Genomic DNA, 24,226 nt, shown 5'->3' on the forward strand with positions numbered 1-24,226 from the left:
GATGGGACAGTGTAGAAGGAGCTTTACTCTGTATCTAACCCCATGCTGTACCTGCCCTGGGAGTGTTTGGTCAGTGTAGAAGGAGCTTTACTCTGTATCTAACCCCCTGTACCTGCCCTGGGAGTGTTTGGTCAGTGTAGAGGGAGCTTTACTCTGTATCTAACCCCCTGTACCTGCCCTGGGAGTGTTTGATGGGACAGTGTAGAGGGAGCTTTACTCTGTATCTAACCCCGTGCTGTACCTGCCCTGGGAGTGTTTGATGGGACAGTGTAGAGGGAGCTTTACTCTGTATCTAAGCAAAGCAAGTAAATCCTTCCTTAGATAAGGAGCACGGTACTCCAGGTGTGGTAAGGGAGTAAAGGGTAATGGAGAGTGGGCAGGGAAGTGGAGCTGAGTCTATGAGCAGAGCAGCCATGATCTTATTGAATGGGAGAGCAGGCTGCGGGGGGGGGGGGGGGTGGGGGGGGAGCCCACTCCTGCTCCTATTTCTCATGGCCTTATGTACCCAGCATGCCCCGCGGGGGAGAATGTGCCGCACCCAGACTACAGGAGCTCAGTGCGCAGGCGCGGGTCCTGAGCATGCGCAGTGCATGTAATGGCGGAGGAGACACGTTTCGGACAAGCTCCACAAGAGTTGTCATTTTCAGCGGGACGGAGCGGAGTAATGGACCGGCCGGGGAGGCTTCATCAACAACTGGTGCCCGCCGCAAGCCCGGAATAATAACCAGAATATCGACGGTTGCAGCTTCAGGGATTTCTCCCGGTCACAGGCCCAGGCTAATGGCGGACATCTTAGTACATGAAGGCTGCTTCAACGCTCCGTCATCTTGATTCAGTGAGTGGTACAGCGCATGCACGGCCATCTTGGTGCAGGAACGAAGTGATAGATGTCAGTATCTGTAGTACTGAACCCAGCCAGAGTCAGCCCCTTCAGGGAAGGGGAACCAGTGAGTGTAGAACTGAACCAAGCCAGTGTCAGCATCTTCCTGGGAAGGGAGAGGGAGGGGAATCAGTGAGTGTAGAACTGAAACCAACCAGAGTCAGCACCTTCGGGGGAGGAGAGAGAGCGGAACTGAATTTAGGGAGCTAGGAGTTAAATTAAAAAGCAGGACCTCAAAGGTAGTAATCTTAGGATTGCTACCAGTGCCACGTGCTAGTCAGAGTAGGAATTGTAGGATAGTTCAGATGAATAAGTGGCTTGAGAAATGGTGCAAGGAGGAGTGATTCAAATTCCTGGGGCATTGCAACCAGTTCTGGGGGAGGTGGGACCAGTACAAACCGGATGGTCTGCACCTGGGCAGGACCGGAACCGATGTCCTAGGCGGAGTGTTTGCTAGTGCTGTTGGGGAGGGGTTAAACTAATATGGCAGGGGGATTGGGAATCTATGCAGGGAGACAGTGGGAAGTAAAAAGGGGGCAGAAGCAAAAGGTAGGAAGGAGAAAAGCAAGAGTGGCGGGCAGAGAAATTAAGGGCAAAAATCAAAAAGGGTCACATTACAACATAATTCTAAAAGGACAAAGAGTGTTTAAAAAAACAAGCCTGAAGGCTCTGAGTCTCAATGCGAGGAGCATTCGTAATAAGGTGGACGAATTAACTGCACAGATAGCTGTTAACGGATATGATGTAATTGGGATTACGGAGACATGGCTCCAGGGTAACCAAGGCTGGGAACTCAACATCCAAGGGTATTCAATATTCAGGAAGGATAGACAAAGGAAAAGGAGGTGGGGTAGCGTTAATGGTGAAAGAGGAGGTTAATGCAATAGTAAGGAAGGACATTAGCTAGGATGATGTGGATGATATGGTAGAGTTGCGAAACACCAAGGGGCAGAAAACGTTAGTGGGAGTTGTGTACAGACCACCAAACAGCAGTAGGGAGGTTGGGGATGGCATCAAACAAGAAATTAGGGACATGTGCAATAAGGGTACAGCAGTTATCATGGATGACTTTAACCTACATATTGATTGGGCTAACCAAACTGGTATCAATACTGTGGAGGAGGATTTCCTCCTGGAGTGTATAAGGGATGGTTTTTTAGACCAGAATATCGAGGAACCAATTAGAGAACAGGCCATCCTAGACTGGGTCTTGTGTAATGAGAGAGGATTCATTAGCAATCTGGTCGTGTGTGGCCCCTTGGGGAAGAGTGACCATAATATGGTAGAATTCTTCATTAAGATGAAGAGCGACACAGTTAATTCAGAAACTAGGGTCCTGAACTTAAAGAAAGGAAACTTCGATGGCACGAGACGTGATTTGGCTAGGATAGACTGACGAATGATACTTAAAGGATTGACGGTGGATAGGCAATGGCAGACATTTAAAGATCACATGGATGAATTACAACTATTGTACATCCCTGTCTGGCGTAAAAATAAAACAGCAAAGGTGGCTCAACCGTAGCTAACAAGGGAATTTGGGGACAGGGCTAAATTCAAGGAAGAGGCAAATAAATTGGCCAGAAGAAGCTGCAGCAAACCTGAGGACTGGGAGAAATTTAGAATTCAGCAGAGGAGGACGAAGGGTTTCATTAGGAGGGGGAAAAGAGTGGATGAGAGTAAGCTTGCAGGGAACATAAAAACTGGCTTCACATATCTAAAGAAGCTTTTGCAGAGAAAAAGATTAGTGAAGACAAATGTAGGTCCCTTGCAGTTAGAATCAGGTGAATTCATAATGGGGAACAAGGAAATGGCAGACCAATTGAACAAATACTTTGGTTCTGTCTTCACTAAGGAAAACACGAATAACCTCCCGAAAATAATAGGGGACTGATGGTCTAGTGGAAGGAGGAACTGAGGGAAATCCTTATTAGTCAGGAAATTGTGTTAGGGAAACTGATGGGACTGACGGCCAATAAATCCCCAGGATCTGATAGTCTGCATCCCAGAGTACTTAAGGAAGTGGCCCTAGAAATAGTGGATGCATTGGTGATCATTTTCCAACAGTCGATTGACTCTGGATCAGTTCCTATGGACTGGAGGGTAGCTAATGTAACCCCACTTTTTAAAAAAGGAGGGACAGAGAAAACAGAGAATTATAGACCAGTTAGCCTGACATCGGTAGTGGGGAAAATGCTGGAATCAATTATTAAAGATGTAATAGCAGCGCATTTGGAAAGCGGTGACAGGATTGGTCCAAGTCAGCATGGATTTACGAAAGGGAAATCATGCTTGATAAATCTGCTAGATTTTTTTGAGGATGTAACTAGTAGAGTGGATAAGGGAGAACCAGTGTACTTGGACTTTCAAAAGGCTTTTGACAAGGTCCCATACAAGAGACTGTTGTGCAAAATTAAGGCACATGTTATTGGGGGTAATGTATTGTTGTGGATAGAAAACTGGTTGTCAGACAGGAAGCAAAGAGTGGGAATAAACAGGTCCCTTTCAGAATGGCAGTCAGTGATTCGTGGGGTGCCGCAAGGTTCGGTGCTGGGACCCCAGCCATTTACAATATACATTTAATGATTTAAACAAAGGAATTGAATGTAATATCTCCAAGTTTGCAGATGACACTAAGCTGGGTGGCAGTGCGAGCTGCGAGGAGGATGCTTGGAGGCTGCAGTTGGACTTGGACAAGTTAGATGAATGGGCAAATGCATGGCAGATGCAGTATAATGTAGATAAATGTGAGGTTATCCACTCTGGTGGCAAAAACAGGAAGGCACAATATTATCTGAATGGTGACAGATTAGGAAAAGGGGAGGTGCAACGAGACCTGGGTGTCATGGTACATCAGTCACTGAAGGTTGGCATGCAGGTACAGCAGGAAGTAAAGAAAGGAAAGCAAATGGCATGCTGGCCTTCATAGCGAGAGGATGTGAGTTTGGAGCAGTGAGGTCTTACTGCAGTTGTACAGGGCCTTGGAGAGGCCTCATCTGGAATATTGTGTTCAGTTTTGGTCTCCTAATCTGAGGAAGGACATTCTTGCTATTGAGGGTGTGCAGCGAAAGTTCACCAGACTAATTCCCAGGATGGATGGACTGACATATGAAGAAAGACTGGATCGACTAGGCTTATACTCACTGGAATTTAGAAGAATGAGAGGGGATCTCATAGAAACATATAAAATTCTGACGGGACTGGGCAGGTTAGATGCAGGAAGAATGTTCCCGATGTTGGGGGAAGTCCAGAACCAGGGGTCAGATTCTAAGGATAAGGGGTAAGCCATTTAGAACCGAGATGAGGAGAAACTTTTTCACCCAGAGTGGTGAACCTGTGGAATTCTCCACCACAGAAAGTTGTTGAGTCCAGTTCATTGGATATATTCAAGAGGGATATATCCGGGGGTATGGAGAGAAGGCGGGAGTGGGGTGCTGAAGTTGCATGATCAGCCACGATCATATTGAATGGCGGTGCAGGCTCGAAGGGCCGACTCCTGCACCTATTTTCTATGTTTCTTCATTATCAACCACACGGCCAATTTTCGTATCATCTGCAAACTTCGTAGTCATACCCCTACATTCAAGTCTAAATCACTGATGCATACCAGAAAAAGCAAGGGATCTAGTACTGAGCCCCGTGGAACCCCACTGGAAACAGCCTTCCAGTCACAAAAACACCCATTGACCATTAACCTTTGCTTCCTACCTCAAGCAATTTTGGATCCAACTTGCCACGTTGCCCTGTATCCCATGGGCTGTTACTTTCATGACCAGTCTGCCATGTGGGCTCTTATCAAAAGCCTCGCTAAAATCCATATACACGACATCAAACACAAAACCGTCATCGAGCCTCCGTGTGACCTCCTCAAAAAATTCAATCAGGTTAGTCAGACACGACCTTCCACTAACCAATCCGTGCTGATTGTCCCTAATTAATCCTGGTCTTTCTGAATGAAGATTTATCCTGTCCCTCAGAATTTTTTCCAATAATTGAAAGTCCAAATTGGAGGAACTGAATTTAATTTTGTGTTCCCATCGAGATTGGGGACAGAGGGACAATAAATAATATGAATAAATTATTTTCAAAAATCAGTGATCAGACCTGCAGTATGTACAATATACAAGCTGACCAAAATCAGGTCGCTTGGATTGGATTTGGAGACCAAAACTGTAACAAACCCTCAGTGGAGACTCGCCCCCATTTAGTAAACTCCAGAAGATATTTTATCCGGTGATTTCTATTAATTTCAATGAATTGAACGTTGTAACTGACGGGTTCAATTAATGTTTATTTTCTAAATGCAGCTCTGGACCCTCAGACTGAGCATTAATCCGGCCCGGGTGATTGACAGCAGCTCCGGACCAATAAGAAGAAAGGGGGCAGGGCTGGAGGACTAACAGGGCGGTTGGTCCTCCAACCAATCCGAGTGTGTGAGGGGCAGAGCTTGTGGCAGCCAGTGGGCATGGCTGAGCCCAGATCTCCCTCATTGGCTGAAACTCTGCCCCATTGTTGAAGCTGGTTTCTCTAAACTCCAGGAGGAAACTGGACCTTTGTGTTGTGGCTTTAAACAGATGGAACCCTGTGGGGTGGAGCAAATATTGCAACGTTTGGTAGTGAAATGGATTCATTCAGGACACACAGCAGGGATTATTTCAGGAAATTACACCGTGCAGTGAGAAAGGAAATGCAGTGGATGTTGTGTAGATGGATTGTCAGAAGTTGGTGAGTCGCGAGTCCGGGGTCGGAGGCCTATAAAAGGCGTACGTGTGCAGCTACAGGGAGAAGGCAAAAAGAAGTAGAAAGAAACAGAAAGGTAACGTCACAGCCAAGAGGGTAAGTGATTGGCTGGTGATTGGTGAGTAGTTTTTCTTTTTTCTCTTCTATAACAGTGAGTAAACTTTAGCATTGTTGTTGCCTATCTAAGGGTTAAGTCATGGCAGGAGAGCTCGGTCACGTGTTATGCTCCTCCTGCACCATGTGGGAACTCAGGGACGACACCAGTGTTCCTGACGACTACGTGTGCGGGAAGTGTATCCGCCTCCAGCTCCTGATGGACCGCGTTGCGGAGTTGGAGCTGAGGGTGGATTCACTCTGGAGCATCCACGATGCTGAGAATGACGTGAGTAGCACGTGTAGCGAGTTGGTCTTACCGCAGGTGAAGGGTCCACAGCCAGATAGGGAATGGAAGACCAGCAGGAAGAGCAGTGCAAGGAAGGTAGTGCAGGGGTCCCCTGTGGTCATCCCCCTGCAAAACAGATACACTGCTTTGAGTACTGTTGAGGGGGATGACTCATCAGGGGAGGGCAGCAGCAGCCAAGTTCATGGCACCGTGGCTGGCTCTGCTGCACAGGAGGGCAGGAAAAAGAGTGGGAGAGCGATAGTGATAGGGGATTCAATTGTAAGGGGAATAGATAGACGTTTCTGCGGCCGTAACCGAGACTCCAGGATGGTATGTTGCCTCCCTGGTGCAAGGGTCAAGGATGTCTCGGAGTGGGTGCAGGGCATTTTGAAAAGGGAGGGAGAACAGCCAGTTGTCGTGGTGCACATTGGTACCAACGACATAGGTAAAAAACGGGATGAGGTCCTACGAAACGAATTTAAGGAGCTAGGAGCTAAATTAAAAAGTAGGACCTCCCTCAAAAGTAGTAATCTCAGGATTGCTACCAGTGCCACGTGCTAGTCAGAGTCGGAATCGCAGGATAGCGCAGATGAATACATGGCTTGAGCAGTGGTGCAGCAGGGAGGGATTCAAATTCCTGGGGCATTGGAACCGGTTCTGGGGGAGGTGGGACCAGTACAAACCGGACGGTCTGCACCTGGGCAGGACCGGAACCAATGTCCTAGGGGGAATGTTTGCTAGTGCAGTTAGGGAGGAGTTAAACTAATATGGCAGGGGGATGGGAATCAATGCAGGGAGACAGAGGGAAACAAAAAGGAGACAAAAGCAAAAGACAGAAAGGAGATGAGGAAAAGTGGAGGGCAGAGAAACCCAAGACAAAAAACAAAAAGGGCCACTGTACAGCAAAATTCTAAAAGGAAAAAGGGTGTTAAAAAAACAAGCCTGAAGGCTTTGTGTCTTAATGCAAGGAGTATCCGTAATAAGGTGGATGCATTAACTGTGCAAATAGATGTTAACAAATATGATGTGATTGGGATTACGGAGACTTGGCTGCAGGATGATCAGGGCTGGGAACTCAACATCCAGGGGTATTCAACATTCAGGAAGGATAGAATAAAAGGAAAAGGAGGTGGGGTAGCATTGCTGGTTAAAGAGGAGATTAATGCAATAGTTAGGAAGGACATTAGCTTGGATGATGTGGAATCTATATGGGTAGAGCTGCAGAACACCAAAGGGCAAAAAACGTTAGTGGGAGTTGTGTACAGACCTCCAAACAGTAGTAGTGATGTTGGGGAGGGCATCAAACAGGAAATTAGGGGTGCATGCAATAAGGGTGCAGCAGTTATAATGGGTGACTTTAATATGCACATAGATTGGACTAACCAAACTGCAAGCAATACGGTGGAGGAGGATTTCCTGGAGTGCATAAGGGATGGTTTTCTAGACCAATATGACGAGGAACCAACTAGGGGGGAGGCCATCTTAGACTGGGTGTTGTGTAATGAGAGAGGATTAATTAGCAATCTCGTTGTGCGAGGCCCCTTGGGGAAGAGTGACCATAATTCTGCATTAGGATGGAGAATGAAACAGTTAATTCAGAGACCATGGTCCAGAACTTAAAGAAGGGTAACTTTGAAGGTATGAGGCGTGAATTAGCTAGGATTGATTGGCGAATGATACTTAAGGGGTTGACTGTGGATGGGCAATGGCAGACATTTAGAGACCGCATGGATGAACTACAACAATTGTACATTCCTGTCTGGCGTAAAAATAAAAAAGGGAAGGTGGATCAACCGTGGCTATCAAGGGAAATCAGGGATAGTATTAAAGCCAAGGAAGTGGCATACAAATTGGCCAGAAATAGCAGCGAACCCGGAGACTGGGAGAAATTTAGAACTCAGCAGAGGGGGACAAAGGGTTTGATTAGGGCAGGGAAAATGGAGTACGAGAAGAAGCTTGCAGGGAACATTAAGACGGATTGCAAAGTTTCTATAGATATGTAAAGAGAAAAAGGTTAGTAAAGACAAACGTAGATCCCCTGCAGTCAGAATCAGGGGAAGTAATAACGGTGAACAAAGAAATGGCGGACCAATTGAACAAGTACTTTGGTTCAGTATTCACTGAGGAGGACATTAACAACCTTCCGGATCTAAGAGGGGTCAGAGGGTCTAGTAAGGAGGAGGAACTGAGGGAAATCCTTATTAGTCGGGAAATTGTGTTGGGGAAATTAATGGGATTGAAGGCCGATAAATCCCCAAGGCCTGATGGACTGCATCCCAGAGTACTAAAGGAGGTGGCCTTGGAAATAGTGGATGCATTGACAGCCATTTTTCAACATTCCATAGACTCTGGATCAGTTCCTATGGAGTGGAGGGTAGCCAATGTAACCCCACTTTTTAAAAAAGGAGGGAGAGAGGAAACAGGGAATTGAACTGACATCGGTAGTGGGTAAGATGATGGAATCAATTATTAAGGATGTCATAGCAGCGCATTTGGAAAATGGTGACATGATAGGTCCAAGTCAGCATGGATTTGTGAAAGGGAGATCATGCTTGACAAACCTTCTAGCATTTTTTGAGAACGTTTCCAGTAGAGTGGACAAGGGAGAACCAGTTGATGTGGTATATTTGGACTTTCAGAAGGCTTTCGACAAGGTCCCACACAAGAGATTAATGTGCAAAGTTAAAGCACATGGGATTGGGGGTAGTGTGCTGACATGGATTGAGAACTGGTTGTCAGACAGGAAGCAAAGAGTAGGAGTAAATGGGTACTTTTCGGAATGGCAGGCAGTGACTAGTGGGGTACCGCAGGGTTCTGTGCTGGGGCCCCAGCTGTTTACACTGTACATTAATGATTTAGACGAGGGGATTAAATGCAGTATCTCCAAATTTGCGGATGACACTAAGTTGGGTGGCAGTGTGAGCTGCGAGGAGAATGCTATGAGGCTGCAGTGTGACTTGGATTGGTTAGGAGAGTGGGCAAATGCATGGCAGATGAAGTATAATGTGGATAAATGTGATGTTATCCACTTTGGTGGTAAAAACAGAGAGACAGACTATTATCTGAATGGTGACAGATTAGGAAAAGGGGAGGTGCAATGAGACCTGGGTGTCATGGTACATCAGTCATTGAAGGTTGGTATGCAGGTACAGCAGGCGGTTAAGAAAGCAAATGGCATGCTGGCCTTCATAGCGAGGGGATTTGAGTACAGGGGCAGGGAGGTGTTGCTACAGTTGTACAGGGCATTGGTGAGGCCACACCTGGAGTATTGTGTACAGTTTTGGTCTCCTAACTTGAGGAAGGACATTCTTGCTATTGAGGGAGTGCAGCGAAGGTTCATCAGACTGATTCCCGGGATGGCAGGACTGACCTATCAAGAAAGATTGGATCAACTGGGCTTGTATTCACTGGAGTTCAGAAGAATGAGAGGGGACCTCATAGAAACGTTTAAAATTCTGATGGGTTTAGACAGGTTAGATGCAGGAAGAATGTTCCCAATGTTGGGGAAGTCCAGAACCAGGGGTCACAGTCTAAGGATAAGGGGTAAGCCATTTAGGACTGAGATGAGGAGAAACTTCTTCACCCAGAGAGTGATGAACCTGTGGAATTCTCTACCACAGAAAGTTGTTGAGGCCAATTCACTAAATATATTCCAAAAAGAGTTAGATGAAGTCCTTACTACTCGGGGGATCAAGGGGTATGGCGAGAAAGCAGGAAGGGGGTACTGAAGTTTCATGTTCAGCCATGAACTCATTGAATGGCGGTGCAGGCTAGAAGAGCCGAATGGCCTACTCCTGCACCTATTTTCTATGTTTCTATGTTTCTAAAGGTTTTTGATAAGGTGCCGGACAGGAGGCTTGTTGATCAAATTAAGGTTCACGGTGTTAAAGGGAGTGGGGCAGCGTGGAGAGGAAATTGGGTAAAGGGCAGAAAACAGAGAGTAGCGGTTAATGGAGGTTCTTCAGACTGGAGGGATGTAAACAGTGGTGTCCCCAGGGTCAGTGTTGGGAGCATTGCTCTGCTCAATGTAGAGAAATGATTTGTGCTTGGGTATATGGGGCACACGATCAAAATCTCCAAGGAACACCAAAAAAGGGCCCATGGCCAACTGTGAAGTGAACTTTAAGTTCCTTCATTGTCAATACACAGGTTAGTAATTGGGGCAGGTAGATGTGAAATGAAATTTAATGCAGAGAAATGTGCTGAGATAGATTTTGGGAGGAAGAAAAAGGGAGGAAATATACATTAAATGGTAAAACTTTCAATGGAGTAGAGGGACAGAGATTTAGGGTTGTAAGATTCGAGCTAATTCCTTGTCATATTGAGCATCTAGAGTCTAGTGTTAGAACACAAGAACATAAGAAATAGGAGCAGGAGTAGGCCATCTGGCCCCTCGAGCCTGCTCCGCCATTTAATAAGATCATGGCCTCAACTCCACTTCCCTGCTCGCTCCCCATAACCCTTCACTCCCTTATCTTTCAAAACGCTGTCTATCTCCACCTTAAATATATTCAATGATTATTAGCAACTTTAATATCTTAAGAAATATAATTTGAGCAGATTCTCTGTGCTCTACATCAGAGTAAAGATGCAAGTCCCGCGTGTCCACAGTAACTGACACCAGGTCAGCCCGCTGGATGGAACCTCGGGGGCCCTGAGCTTGATCTCCGGTGTCTCCAGTCCCCACTGCCCCCTTACATCAGTCTCCCCTCACTTTTATACCCTGCACTGATCCACCTCTGGCACCGGATCTTCTTTGTCTTCTCTGCTGGGTTTGGGCAGGAAGTGAGGAAAAGACAGCTGGAACTTCTCTAATCTGTGATTTACAAGCACACATTCCCTGGTTCCCAGCAGGTACTTTTCTTCAGTAATTTTCTCATTATCCCTAAACTCTGCTGCCTGCTGTTAATTCTTCTCGTTTCACAATTATAGGTATAAACATCTCACATTATAATCTAATCTATTCTATTACTCACACTGGTTTAAGCTTGGAAGAAGCACTGAGGGTAGCAAGGGCACAGAATGTACTCTGGGTGGGGAACTTCAATGTCCATCACCAAGAGTGGCTCAGTAGTACCACTACTGACTGAGCTGACCGAGTCCTGAAGGACATATCTGCCAGACTGGGCCTGCAGCAGATGGTGAGAGAACCAACACGAGGAAAAAACCTACTTGACCTGGTCCTCACCAATCTACCTGTCGCAGATACGAAGAATGAGGGACAGGTAAAGACCATCTGGTGTATCGAGCCTGTCCCACATGGCGATACATCTGTCTATGACAGCATTAGTAGTAGTGACCACCGCACACAGTCATTGTGGAGACAAAGTCACACCGAACACACTCTCAAATGTGTTGTGTGGCACTATCACCGTGCTAAACGGGATAGAGTCAGAACAGATCTAGCAGCTCAAAACTGGGCATCCATAAGGTGCTGTGGGCCATCAGCAGCAGCAGCATTGTATCCACCACAATCTGTAACCTCATGGCCCGGCATATCCCTCACTCTAACATTACCATCAAGCCTGGTTCAATTAGGAGTGCAGAAGAGCATGCCAGGAGCAGCACCAGGTGTACCGAGAAATGAGGTACCAGCCTGGGGAAGCTGCAACACAGGACTACATACATACTGAGCAGTGGAAGCAGCATGGTATAGACAAGGCTAAGCAATCCCACAATCAATGAATTAGATCAAAGCTCTGCAGTCCCGCCACATCCAGTCGTGAATGAACACCAGAACATACACAAGAACTAGGAGCAGGAGGAGGTCATTCGGTCCCTCGAGCCTGCTCCGCCATTCAATAAGATCATGGCTGATTTTCTACCTCAACTCCACCTTCCTGCACTATCCCTGTTATGTTTAGAATAACTCCACAAGACTGAGTACTGTGAGCTTCAACTGATGTGATGTTAGTCTCTTTAATAAAACTCCAAACTGCCAAAGCAGCATGGCAGACAACCTTTTATACTCGCTTGCACGCGGTGTGCAGCTGACCCTTAGGTCTACAACAGGTGCGCCCTCTGGTGGCAAGTCTTACACAGTTATAACGTTTACATACACAACTATCCCTATATCCCTTAATATCCTACGCTGGGTTCAGTTCTACTTCCCCTCCCTCCCCTCCCCTGAAGGTGCTGACTCTGGCTGGGTTCAGTTCCACACTCACTGGTTCCCCTCCCTCTCCTCCCCTGAAGGTGCTGACTCTGGCTGGGTTCAGTTCTACACTCACTGGTTCCCCTCCCTCTCCTCCCCTGAAGGTGCTGACTCTGGCTGGGTTCAGTTCTACACTCACCAGTTTCTCTCCAATATGTGATCCATGTGCCCAATGTCCATGTGTGAACCTCGACAGTGAGTGTCGACAGGCTATTCCACTGTCCCTACCTGAGGCCTCACACGTGCATTTTCCAGCAGGGTCACTGGACCCTCCTCCCAATGGCTCAGTGGGTAAAGGCATGTAGGATCTATCCCTACCACCCCGACCCCTATTGTAAAATGGACTGTAGAATAGAATATAAAACCCACAGACGGTGGGACTGGTTATTAAAAACTACACCTCAGTACAAACACTCAGAGGGTGGGACTATATAATAACGGGTTCATTCAAACATTGCAGTGAAACGATGACTCATTGAGAGATTGGAAGGACATCGTCAGAGACAATGATACAGGACACCTGCCATCGATCTAATCAACGCAGGCAATAGCACCAGACGCCGGCCATGCACACCTTCAATGGTCCCTGTCCCTGTCAAGAAGGAAGAGGGACATTCACACATTCCTCAACTGTGGAGCCAGATCTGTTCCCAAGGAAGGTTTGCATTGTACTACACAGCAGGAGAGCTGACCATGCCCCTGTCTGGGCCAGGGGGTGGAATACACTGATGATCAAGAGGTAATTAACCATCGGAAGAGTTGACGGGAACAGCAGGAAATATGTTTGATGCTGTGATTATGAAGCCCCATAAAAAGAGGACCACTTCGGAGCGAGGGCAGTGCAGTGAAGGATGCAGGGTGGTCACCTGGTCCCGGCCTACAATCGACACCGGAACAACCAGCTGTGTGGGTGATTATAAGTTTCAGTCAGACCGTCGGGGAATTTGTCCGAGTAGTTTTATAATCACAGTCGATCGCGGAAGGGTTTCAAACTGTGATATTTCCTGTTAGGTTTCAGGTAACCTCCTGTAGGGGTTTTGTATTGTGGGTTCTGTGTTATTCCGGTCGAATCTCGGAGGTTGTGTACTGGGGAATAACGCAAGTTCAATAAACGTACAAGTTTAAGGTTGAGCCAAAGCCGAGTGTATTTTGTTCTTATAAATCCTGAAATCAAGAACTGTTGGTGAGAGGTTACGGAATCTCTTACAGGCACCACCCAGTGTGACTGAGTCATAGTTCCGCCATTCAATTAGATCGTGGCTGATCTGTATCTTAACTCCGTCTATCTGCCTTGGTTCCATCTCCCTTAATATCCTTGCCTAAGAAGAATCTATCAATCACAGTTTTGGAATTTTCAATTGGCCCCCAGCCTCAGTTTAATAGGGAACAGAATTCCAGATTTCCATAACCTTTAAGAACATAAGAACTAGGAGCAGGAGTAGGCCATACAGCCCCTCGAGCCTGCTGCACCATTCAATAAGATCCAGGATGATCTTGTACTTCAGCTCCACTTTCCCGCACTATCCCCGTATCCCTCGATTCCTTTAGTGTCCAAACAGCTTTCTATCTCAGCCCTGAATATACTCAACGACTCAGCATCCACAGTCCTCTGGTAGAGAATTCTAAAGATTCACGACCCCGAGTACAGAAATGTCTCATCAGCTCAGTCCTAACTGACCGAGCCCGTATCCTGAGACAATAACCCTTAGTTCTAGACTCTCGAGCCAAGAGAAACAGATTCTCACCATTTGTGTGAGGAAGTGCTTCCTGACATCACCCTGGAACCTCAGTGGTGGGAAAATTATTGGAAACAAATCCTGAGGGACAGAATAAATCTTCATTTGGAAAGATGGGGATTAATCAAGGACAGTCAGCATGGATTTGTTAAGGGAAGGTCGTGTCTGACGAACTTAACTGAGTTTTTCGAGGAGGTAACAAGGAGGGTCGATGAGGGCAGTGCGTATGATGTAGTGTATATGGATTTTAGCAAAGCTTTTGATAAGGTCCCACATGGCAGACAGGTCACAAAAGTAAAAGCCCATGGGATCCAGGGCAAGTGGCAAGTTGGATCCAAAATTGGCTCAGGCTGGGAGCAAGGGGTAACGGTTGCTGGGTGTTTTTGTGACTGGAAGGCTTTATCCAGTGGGGTTCCGCAGGGCTCAGTGCTGGGTCCCTTGTTTTTTTGGTATATATCAATGACTTGGACTTGAATGTTGGGATATGATTAAGAAGTTTCCAGGTGACACTAAAATAGGCTGTGTGGTTGAGAATTAAGAAGAAAGCTGCAGACTGCAGGAAGATATCAATGTACTGGTCAGGGGGGGCAGAACAGTGGCAAATGGAATTCAATCCGGATAAGTGTGAGGTCATGCATTTGGGGAGGTCTAACCAGGCAAGGGAATACACAATAAGTGGTACGACACTGAAAAGTGTAGAGGAACAAAGGGACTTTGGAGTGCAGGTCCACAGATCCCTGAAGGTGGCAGGCCAGGTAGATAAGGTGGTTAAGAAGGCCTATGGAATACTTGCCTTTATTAGTCGAGGCATGGAATACAAGAGCTAGGAGGTTATGCCTGAACTGGTTAGGCCGCAGCTGGAATAACTGTGTGCAGTTCTGGTCACCACATTACATACGAACATAAGAAATAGGAGCAGGAGTAGGCGATACGGCCCCTCGAGCCTGCTCCACCATTTAACACGATCATGGCTGATCCAATCATGGACTCAGGTCCACTTCCCTTCCCGCTCTCCATAACCCCTTATTCGGTTAAGAAACTGTCCGTTTCGATCTTAAATTTATTCAATGTCCTAGCTTCCACAGCTCTCTGAGGCAGCAAATTCCACAGATTTACAACCCTCAGAAATCATGCCCCCTAGTTCTAGTCTCCCCTATCAGTGGAAACATCCTCACTGCATCCACCTTGTCAAGTCCCCTCATAATCTTATACATTTCAATAAGATCACCTCTCATTCTTCTGAATTCCAATGAGTAGAGGCCAAACCTACTCCTTTCCTCATAAGTCAACCCCCTCATCCCCGGAATCAACCTTGTGAACCTTCTCTGAACTGCCTCCAAAGCAAGTATATTCTTTCATAAATATGGAAACCAAAACTGCACACAGTATTCCAGGTGTGACCTCACCAATATCCTGTCCAATTGTAACAAGACTTCCCTGCTTTTATACTCCTTCCCCTTTACAATAAAGACCAAGATTCCATTGGCCTTCCTGATTACAGGAAAGATGTGATTGTACTGGAAAGGGTGCAGAGGAGATTTACAAGAATGTTGCCTGGACTAGAGAATTTTGGCTATGAGGAAAGGTTGGAGATGCTGAGTCTGTTTTCTTTGGAACAGAGGAGGCTGAGGGAAGTCTAAATAAATTATCATGGGCCTGGATAGAGTGGCTAGGAAGGACCTGTTCCCTTGGCAGAGGGGTCAACACGGAGTAGCCTGGAGGAGAAATTCATAGAATGCATACGGGATTGTTTCTTAGAACAGTATGTTACAGAACCTACAAGGGAGCAAGCTATCTTAGATCTGGTCCTGTGTAATGAGTCAGGAATAATAAACAATCTCAGAGTAAAAGATCCTCTCGGAATGAATAATCACAGTATGGTTGAATTTGTAATACAGATTGAGGGTGAGGAAGTAGTGTCTCAAATGAGCGTACTATGCTTAAACAAAGGGGACTACAGTGGGATGAGGGCAGAGTTGCTAAAGTAGACTGGAAACACAGACTAAACAGTGGCACAATTGAGGAACAGCGGAGGACTTTGAAGGAGCTCTTTCATAGCGCTCAACAAAAATATATTCCAGTGAAAAAGAAGGGCGGTAAGAGAAGGGATAACCAGCCGTGGATAACCAAGGAAATAAAGGAGAGTATCAAATTAAAAACCAATGTGTATAAGGTGGCCAAGGCTAGTCGGAAACTAAAAGATTGGGAAAATGTTAAACGACAGCAAAGAATGACTAAGAAAGCAATAAAGGAAAGAAAAGATAGATTACGAAAGTAAACTTGCGCAAAACATAAAAACAGATAGTAAAAGCTTTTACCGATATATAAAACGGAAAAGAGTGACTAAAGTAAATGTTGGTCCCTTAGAAGATGAGAAGGGGAATTTAATAATGGGAAATGTGGAAATGGCTGAGACCTTAAACAATTATTTTGCTTCGGTCTTCACAGTGAAAGACACAAAAACCATCCCAAAAATTGCTGGTCACGGGAATGTGGGAAGGGAGGACCTTGAGACAATCACTATCACTAGGGGGGTACTGCTGGACAGGCTAATGGGACTCAAGGTAGACAAGTCCCCTGGTCCTGATGAAATGCATCCCAGGGTATTAAGAGATGGTGGAAGTTATAGCAGATGCATTCGTTATAATCTACCAAAATTCTCTGAACTCTGGGGAGGTACCAGCGGATTGGAAAGCAGCTAATGTAATGCCTCTGTTTAAAAAAGGGGACAAACAAAAGGCAGGTAACTATAGGCCGGTTAGTTTAACATCTGTAGTGGGGAAAATGCTTGAAGCTATCATTAAGGAAGAAATAGCGGGACATCTAGATAGGAATAGTGCAATCAAGCAGACACAACATGGATTCATGAAGGGGAAATCATGTTTAACTAATTTACTGGAATTCTTTGAGGATATAACGAGCGTGGTAGATAGAGGTGTACCGATGGATGTGGTGTATTTAGATTTCCAAAAGGCATTCGATAAGGTGCCACACAAAAGGTTACTGCAGAAGATAAAAGTACGCGGAGTCAGAGGAAATGTATTAGCATAGATCGAGAATTGGCTGGCTAACAGAAAGCAGAGAGTCGGGATAAATGGGTCCTTTTCGGGTTGGAAATTGGTGGTTAGTGGTGTGCCACAGGGATCGGTGCTGGGACCACAACTGTTTACAATATACATAGATGACCTGGAAGAGGGGACAGAGTGTAGTGTAACAAAATGTGCAGATGACACAAAGATTAGTGGGAAAACGGGTTGTGTAGAGGACACAGAGAGGCTGCAAAGAGATTTAGATAGGTTAAGCGAATGGACTAAGGTTTGGCAGATGGAATACAATGTCGGAAAATGTGAGGTCATCCACCTTGGGAAATAAAAACAGTAAAAGGGAATATTATTTGAATGGGGAGAAATTACAACATGCTGCGGTGCAGAGGGACCTGGGGGTCCTTGTACATGAATCCCAAAAGGTTAGTTTGCAGGTGCAGCAGGTAATCAGGAAGGCGAATGGAATGTTGGCCTTCATTGCAAAAGGGATGGAGTACAAAAGCAGGGAGGTCCTGCTGCAACTGTATAGGGTATTGGTGAGGCCGCACCTGGAGTACTGCGTGCAGTTTTGGTCACCTTACTTAAGGAAGGATATACTAGCTTTGGAGGGGATATAGAGACGATTCACTAGGCTGATTCCGGAGATGAGGGGGTTACCTTATGATGATAGATTGAGTAGACTGGGTCTTTACTCATTGGAGTTCAGAAGGATCAGGGGTGATCTTATAGAAACATTTAAAATAATGAAAGGGATAGACAAGATAGAGGCAGAGAGGTTGTTTCCACTGGTCGGGGAGACTAGAACTAGGGGGGCACAGCCTCAAAATACGGGGGAGCCAATTTAAAACCGAGTTGAGAAGGAATTTCTTCTCCCAGAGGGTTGTGAATCTGTGGAATTCTCTGCCCAAGGATGCAGTTGAGGCTAGCTCATTGAATGTATTCAAATCACAGATGGATAGATTTTTAACCAATAAGGGAATTAAGGGTTACGGGGAGCGGGCGGGTAAGTGGAGCCGAGTCCACGGCCAGATCAGCCATGATCTTGTTGAATGGCGGAGCAGGCTCGAGGGGCTAGATGGCCTACTCCTGTTCCTAATTCTTATGTTCTTATAACAACCAGGGGGAATAGATTTAAAGTAATTTGTTTAGAGGAGATACAAAGGGAAATGTCTTCATGCAGAGCATGGTGGGGGTCTGGAGCTCACTGTCTGAAGGATGGTAGAGGCAGAAACTCTCACCTCATTTAAAAAATACTTGGATGTGCACTTAGTGCCGTCACCTACAGGGCTATGGACCAAGAGCTGGAGAGTGGGATTAGGCTGGATAGCTCTTTGTCGGTCGGCACGGACACGGTGGGCTGAAATGGCCTCCTTCCATGCTGTAAATTTTGATGATTTTATGATTAATGACAGAGATGAATTGACCGAGTGTAATGTATCCAACTTTGCTGATGATACAAAACTAGGTGGGACAGAAAGCTGTGAGAACAAGATATATCGATAGACTATGTGAGTGGGCAGTAAGGTGGCAGATGGAGTATAATGTCGGGAAATGTGAGGTTATTCACTTTGGTAGGAACAATAGAAAAACAGAATATCTTTTAAATGGTGAGAAACTTTTAAATGTTGGTGTTCAAGGAGATTTGGCTGTCCTTGTGCAAGAAACACAGAAAGTGAGCGAGCAGGTACGCAAGCAATAAGGAAGACAAATGGTATGTTGTCCTTTATTGCAAGGGGTTGGAGTACAAGAGTAAGGAAGTCTTGCTACAATTGTACAGGGCTTTGGTGAGACCACATCTGGAGTACTGTGCACAGTTTTGGTCTCCTTATCTAAGGAAGGAAATACTTGCTTTGGAGGCACCAGCCATCTCGCCCAGCATAGAACGTGACTCACTACCAACAGGAAGGATGTTACTTTAACTACTACGAATGCATAATGAGGGGGAATCAATCTCTGTACCTTTAACTAACAGCGACATGGAAAGAGGGAAATGAATCTCATTTAAACACCTGGTCCACTTGGCACTGAAGTGTCTGAAACTCATAATAGGAACTAAAATAAATTGTTTAACGGGTTCACACTGACTCACATGACTGGCCGACTCAGGATCCACCCCTCGAGCACCGCGATTGGTTACAGAACACGCTGCTCCCTGGGCCCTCCGGCCTCTGAGCCTGTTGGTTAACCCGGACCATCAATCACCACTCACCAACATTACGCTGCCAGATTAAGTTGAGAGGCTCGGAGGAAGAAATAAAATGAGGCCGTGAATCCGAGTTAAGAAATAAAATTAGAGCAGTATGATTAAATGAACGAGGAGGGGCAATATAAACTAAAGGGTACAATCCTAAAGCAGGTGCATGAACAGTGAGACCTGCGGGTATATGTGCACAAATCACTGAAGGTGGCAGGACAGGGTGAGAAAGCAGTTAAAAAGCTTATAGGATCCTGGGCATCACAGAGACAGTGGAATGGACCAGGATGTCATGGAGAGAACGATCGCTTCGGAATGCTGAGAGGGATGGGGAAGATGTGATTGGTGGTGGGGTCACACTGGAGGTGGCGGAGGATGTGGGAACAAGGGGAACCCGTTCATGGTTCTAAATGGGAGGGAAGGGGTGAGAGCAGAGGTGCAGGAAATGGAATGGACACGGCTGAGGGCCATGTTAACCACGGCGGAGGGGAATCTTCTGTTGAGGAAAAAGGAAGACATGTCAGTGGGCTTATAGTGGATACTGGTTGTAAGCTTATCCCCAGAGATGGAGGTGGAGAAGTCAAGGAAGGGCAAGAGTCGGAGATGGACCATGTGAAGGTGAGGGAAGGGTGGAAATTGGATGCAAAGTGAATGATATTTTCCAGTTTTGGGAGAAAGCAGGAGACGGCACCGATAGAGTTATCAATGTACCGGAAAAAGAGGCGAGGGAGGTAAGAAAGAGGTAAGCCCACAGCTACCTGGATTACACTTCCTCCCACCCTGCATCCTGTAAGGACTCCATTCCATTCTCCCAGTTTCCCCGTCTCTGTTGCATCTGTTCTGACGATGCCACCTTCCACACTAGTGCCTCTGAAATGTCTTCCTTTTTCCTCATCCGAGGATTCCCCTCCGCCACGGTTAACATGACCCTCGACAGTGTCCGTTCTATTTCCCACACTTCTGCTCTCGCCCCTTCCCCTCCCTCTTAGAGTCACCATAGGGTTCTCCTTGTCCTCACCTTTGACCCCACCAGCCTCCATGTTCAATGGATCAGCCTCCGCCATTTCCACCACCTCCAACGTGAACCGACGACCAATCACATCTTCCCCTCCCAACATTCCGAAGGAACCGCTCTCTCCGTGACAGCCTGGTCCATTCCGCAGTCATCCCCAGCAACCCCTCCCCTTCCCACGGCACCTTCCCGTGCAAGCGCAGGAGATGCAACACCTGCCCTTTTACCTCCTCCCTTCCCACTATCCAGGGCCCCAAACATTCCTTCCAGGTGAAACAGCGATTTACTTGTACTTCTTTCAATTTAGTATTCTGTATTCACTGCTCATGATGTGGTCTCTATATTGGGGAGACCAAATGCAGATTGGGTGAGCACTTTGCGGAACACCTCCGTTCAGTCCGCAAGTGTGACCCTGAGCTTCCGGTCGCCTGACCCTGAGCTTCCAGTCGCCTGTCACTTTAATTCTCCACTCCCACTCTGACCCCTCCGTCCTCGGTCTCCTGTACTGTTCATAAGAACATAAGAATTAGGAACAGAAGTAGGCCATCTAGCCCCTCGAGCCTGCTCCGCCATTCAATAAGATCATGGCTGATCTGGCTGTGGACTCAGCTCCACTTACCCGCCCGCTCCCCGTAACCCTTAATTCCCTTATTGGTTAAAAATCAATCTGTCTGTGATTTGAATACATTCAATAAGCTAGCCTCAACTGCTTCCTTGAGCAGAGAATTCCACAGATTCACAACCCTCAACCCTCTGGGAGAAGAAATTCCTTCTCAACTCGGTTTTAAATTGGCTCTCCCGTATTTTGAGGCTGTGCCCCCTAGTTCTAGTCTCCCCGACCAGTGGAAACAACCTCTCTGCCTCGATCTTGTCTATCCCTTTAATTATTTTAAATGTTTCTATAAGATCACCCCTCATCCTTCTGAACTCCAACGAGTAAAGACCCAGTCTACTCAATCTATCATCATAAGGTAACCCTCTCATCTCCGGAATCAGCCTAGTGAATCGTCTCTGTACCCCCTCCAAAGCTAGTATATCCTTCCTTAAGTAAGGTGACCAAAACTGCACGCAGTACTCCAGGTGCGGCCTCACCAATACCCTGTACAGTTGCAGCAGGACCTCCCTGCTTTTGTACTCCATCCCTCTCGCAATGAAGGCCAACATTCCATTTGCCTTCCTGATTACCTGCTGCACCTGCAAACTAACTTTTTGGGATTCCACCGGTACGCTCGCGGCCTTCCGCGAGAGGTGGGCACCGGAGGGACTGGAGTGCATCATCACGCCCGGCAACCAAATTTTAATTTGATTTTACGTTTTAAAGTTTAATTTGTTTTAATTGCCGGTGCTTTTAGTGTCCCCCTCCCCTTTTATAGGGGGCACTGGAAAAAAAAATTGATTTTAGTGCCCAAAAAAAAAGAAAAACACAAAAAGAAAACCACAAAAAAGAAAAAAAGGGCCTTGTAAATGTTTGGTGTGTCATCCAGGTCGGGTGGCACGGATTAATGTTTTTCAGATAAACTCCAAAAAGAGTTTCATGTACAACGAAGCTCAACACAAGCTCGAGGAACATAGAAACATAGAAAATAGGTGCAGGAGCAGGCCATTCAGCCCTTCTAGCCTGCACCGCCATTCAATGAGTTCATGGCCGAACACGAAACTTCAGTACCCCCTTCCTGCTTTCTCGCCATACCCCTTGATCACCCTAGTAGTAAGGATTCATCTAACTCCCTTTTGAATATATTTTAGTGAATTGGCCTCAACTACTTTCCGTGGTAGAGAATTCCACAGGTTCACCACTCTCTGGGTGAAGAAGTTTCTCCTCATCTCGGTCCTAAATGGCTTACTCCTTATCCTCAGACTGTGACCCCTGGTTCTGGACTTCCCCAACATTGGGAACATTCTTCCTGCATCTAACCTGTCTAAACCCGTCAGAATTTTAAACGTTTCCATGAGGTCCCCTCTCACTCTTCTGAACTCCAGTGAATACAAGCCCAGTTGATCCAGTCTTTCTTGATAGGTCAGTCCCGCCATCCCGGGAATCAGTCTGGTGAATCTTTGCTGCACTCCCTCAATAGCAAGAATGTCCTTCCTCAAGTTAGGAGACCAAAACTGTACACAATACTCCAGGTGTGGCCTCACCAAGGCCCTGTACAACTGTAGCAACACCTCCCTGCCCCTGTACTCAAATCCCCTCGCTATGAAGGCCAACATGCCATTTGCTTTCTTAACCGCCTGCTGTACCTGCATGCTAACCTTCAATGACTGATGTACCATGACACCCAGGTCTCGTTGCACCTTCCCTTTTCCTAATCTGTCACCATTCAGATAATAGTCTGTCTCTCTGTTTTTACCACCAAAGTGGATAACCTCACATTTATCCACATTATACTTCATCTGCCATGCATTTGTCCACTCACCTAACCTATCCAAGTCACTCTGCAGCCTAATAGCATCCTCCTCGCAGCTCACACTGCCACCCAACTTAGTGTCATCCGCAAATTTGGAGATACTGCATTTAATCCCCTCGTCTAAATCATTAATGTACAGTGTAAACAGCTGGGGCCCCAGCACAGAACCTTGCGGCACCCCACTAGTCACTGCCTGCCCTTCTGAAAAGTACCCATTTACTCCTACTCTTTGCTTCCTGTCTGACAACCAGTTCTCAATCCACGTCAGCACACTACCCCCAATCCCATGTGCTTTAACTTTGCACATTAATCTCTAAACAGCACCTCATCTTTTGTTTAGGCACTTTACAGCCTCTGGACTCAACATCCAGTTCAACAATTTCAGATCATAATCTCTGACCATATTTTGTTCCCTTTCCTTCCTTTTTTTTTTACAAACTTCTCCCGGTTTCCCATGGCAGCTGGTAATTATTCAGGAATCCACACCCTATCTAGACTCATCTTTTGTTTCCTAACTTGTGTCATTACTGTATCAGTTTGGCCCATCATCGCTTTTGTCTCTTAAATCTCTTCTGCCTCCCACCCGATCACAGATATTCCCTTTTGTTCTTCCCTCCCCTCCCCCTTTCAGGCCCCAGCACTTCCTTAACATTCTGTTACATTTAAAACTTTTGCCAGTCCTGAGGAAGGGTCACAGACCCGAAACATTGGCTCTGCTTCTCTCCAGATGCTGCCTGACCCGCTGAGATCTCCAGCTTTTTCTGTCTTTATTTGAGTAGTTAATTCATTATTTTTTATTATTTTAGTTTTATTACTCAATTGTTTTATCTGGTTTAGTTACTAATTAAATATAGTTATAAATTAGATTGTTTGTCCGACATCCAGTACCGGATAAGCAGAAATTTTCTCCAAATATTGGGAAGACCGAAGCCATTATCTTTGGACCCCGCCACAAACTGTGTTCCCTAACCACTGACTCCATCCCTCTCCCTAGCATCAATCTGAGAGTGAAAAGACTGTTCACAACCTAGGTGTCATATTTGACCCTGAAATGAGTTGAGCCACATATTCGCGGCATAACTAAAACTGCCTTTTTCCACCTCCGTAACATTGCTCGCTTCAGCCTCTACCTCAGCTCTTCTGCTGCTGAAACCCTCACCCATGCTTTTGTTACCTCGAGACTTGACTACTCCAACTCACTCCTGGCCTCACACATTCTTTTTTTTAAAAATTCGTAGCCAATCTTTCCAATTCTTTGTCAAATCACAAACACCAGAGGTCACCTTGCACACATCAAGGATCACTCTGCGCCAATGCTCTTAGCCAAAAGGCCTAGAGCCACTGCACCATTCCTGGAAGTACTGCAATACCAGGTTCGTGCCATGGAGGTGGATGGGTCAGGTCCCCCACACACCTCCGTGGAGGTGGATGGGTCAAGCCACCCCACCCACCTCCTATTTCCAAAAAGCATAGGAGAATCACCTTCCTGATCCAGGGAGAACCACTTTGGGGTCATGGTTACTCCCCTGTCAGGGCAGTTACGCATGATCTTAGCCAAAAGGCCGAGAAGCGACTCACACATTCTACACAACATAAACTTGAGGTCATCCAAAACTCGACACCCCATGTCCTAACTCGCACCAAGTCACGATCACCCATCACCCCTGTGCTCACTG

The 24,226-nt window shown here is 46.3% G+C and overlaps 1 protein-coding gene and 1 pseudogene across 1 annotated transcript in view; both read right to left on the reverse strand.

Annotated features, from left to right (window-relative positions):
• The window catches only part of LOC139243885 (zinc finger protein 420-like), a 109,374-nt gene that overhangs the window by 9,735 nt on the left and 75,413 nt on the right, over nt 1–24,226 (reverse strand). The window lies entirely within an intron of this gene.
• LOC139243892 (U2 spliceosomal RNA) lies at nt 23,887–24,124 on the reverse strand (annotated as a pseudogene).

The sequence above is a fragment of the Pristiophorus japonicus genome, unplaced genomic scaffold, assembly GCF_044704955.1.
Source record: "Pristiophorus japonicus isolate sPriJap1 unplaced genomic scaffold, sPriJap1.hap1 HAP1_SCAFFOLD_190, whole genome shotgun sequence".
Classification (NCBI taxonomy): Eukaryota; Metazoa; Chordata; class Chondrichthyes; family Pristiophoridae; genus Pristiophorus; species Pristiophorus japonicus.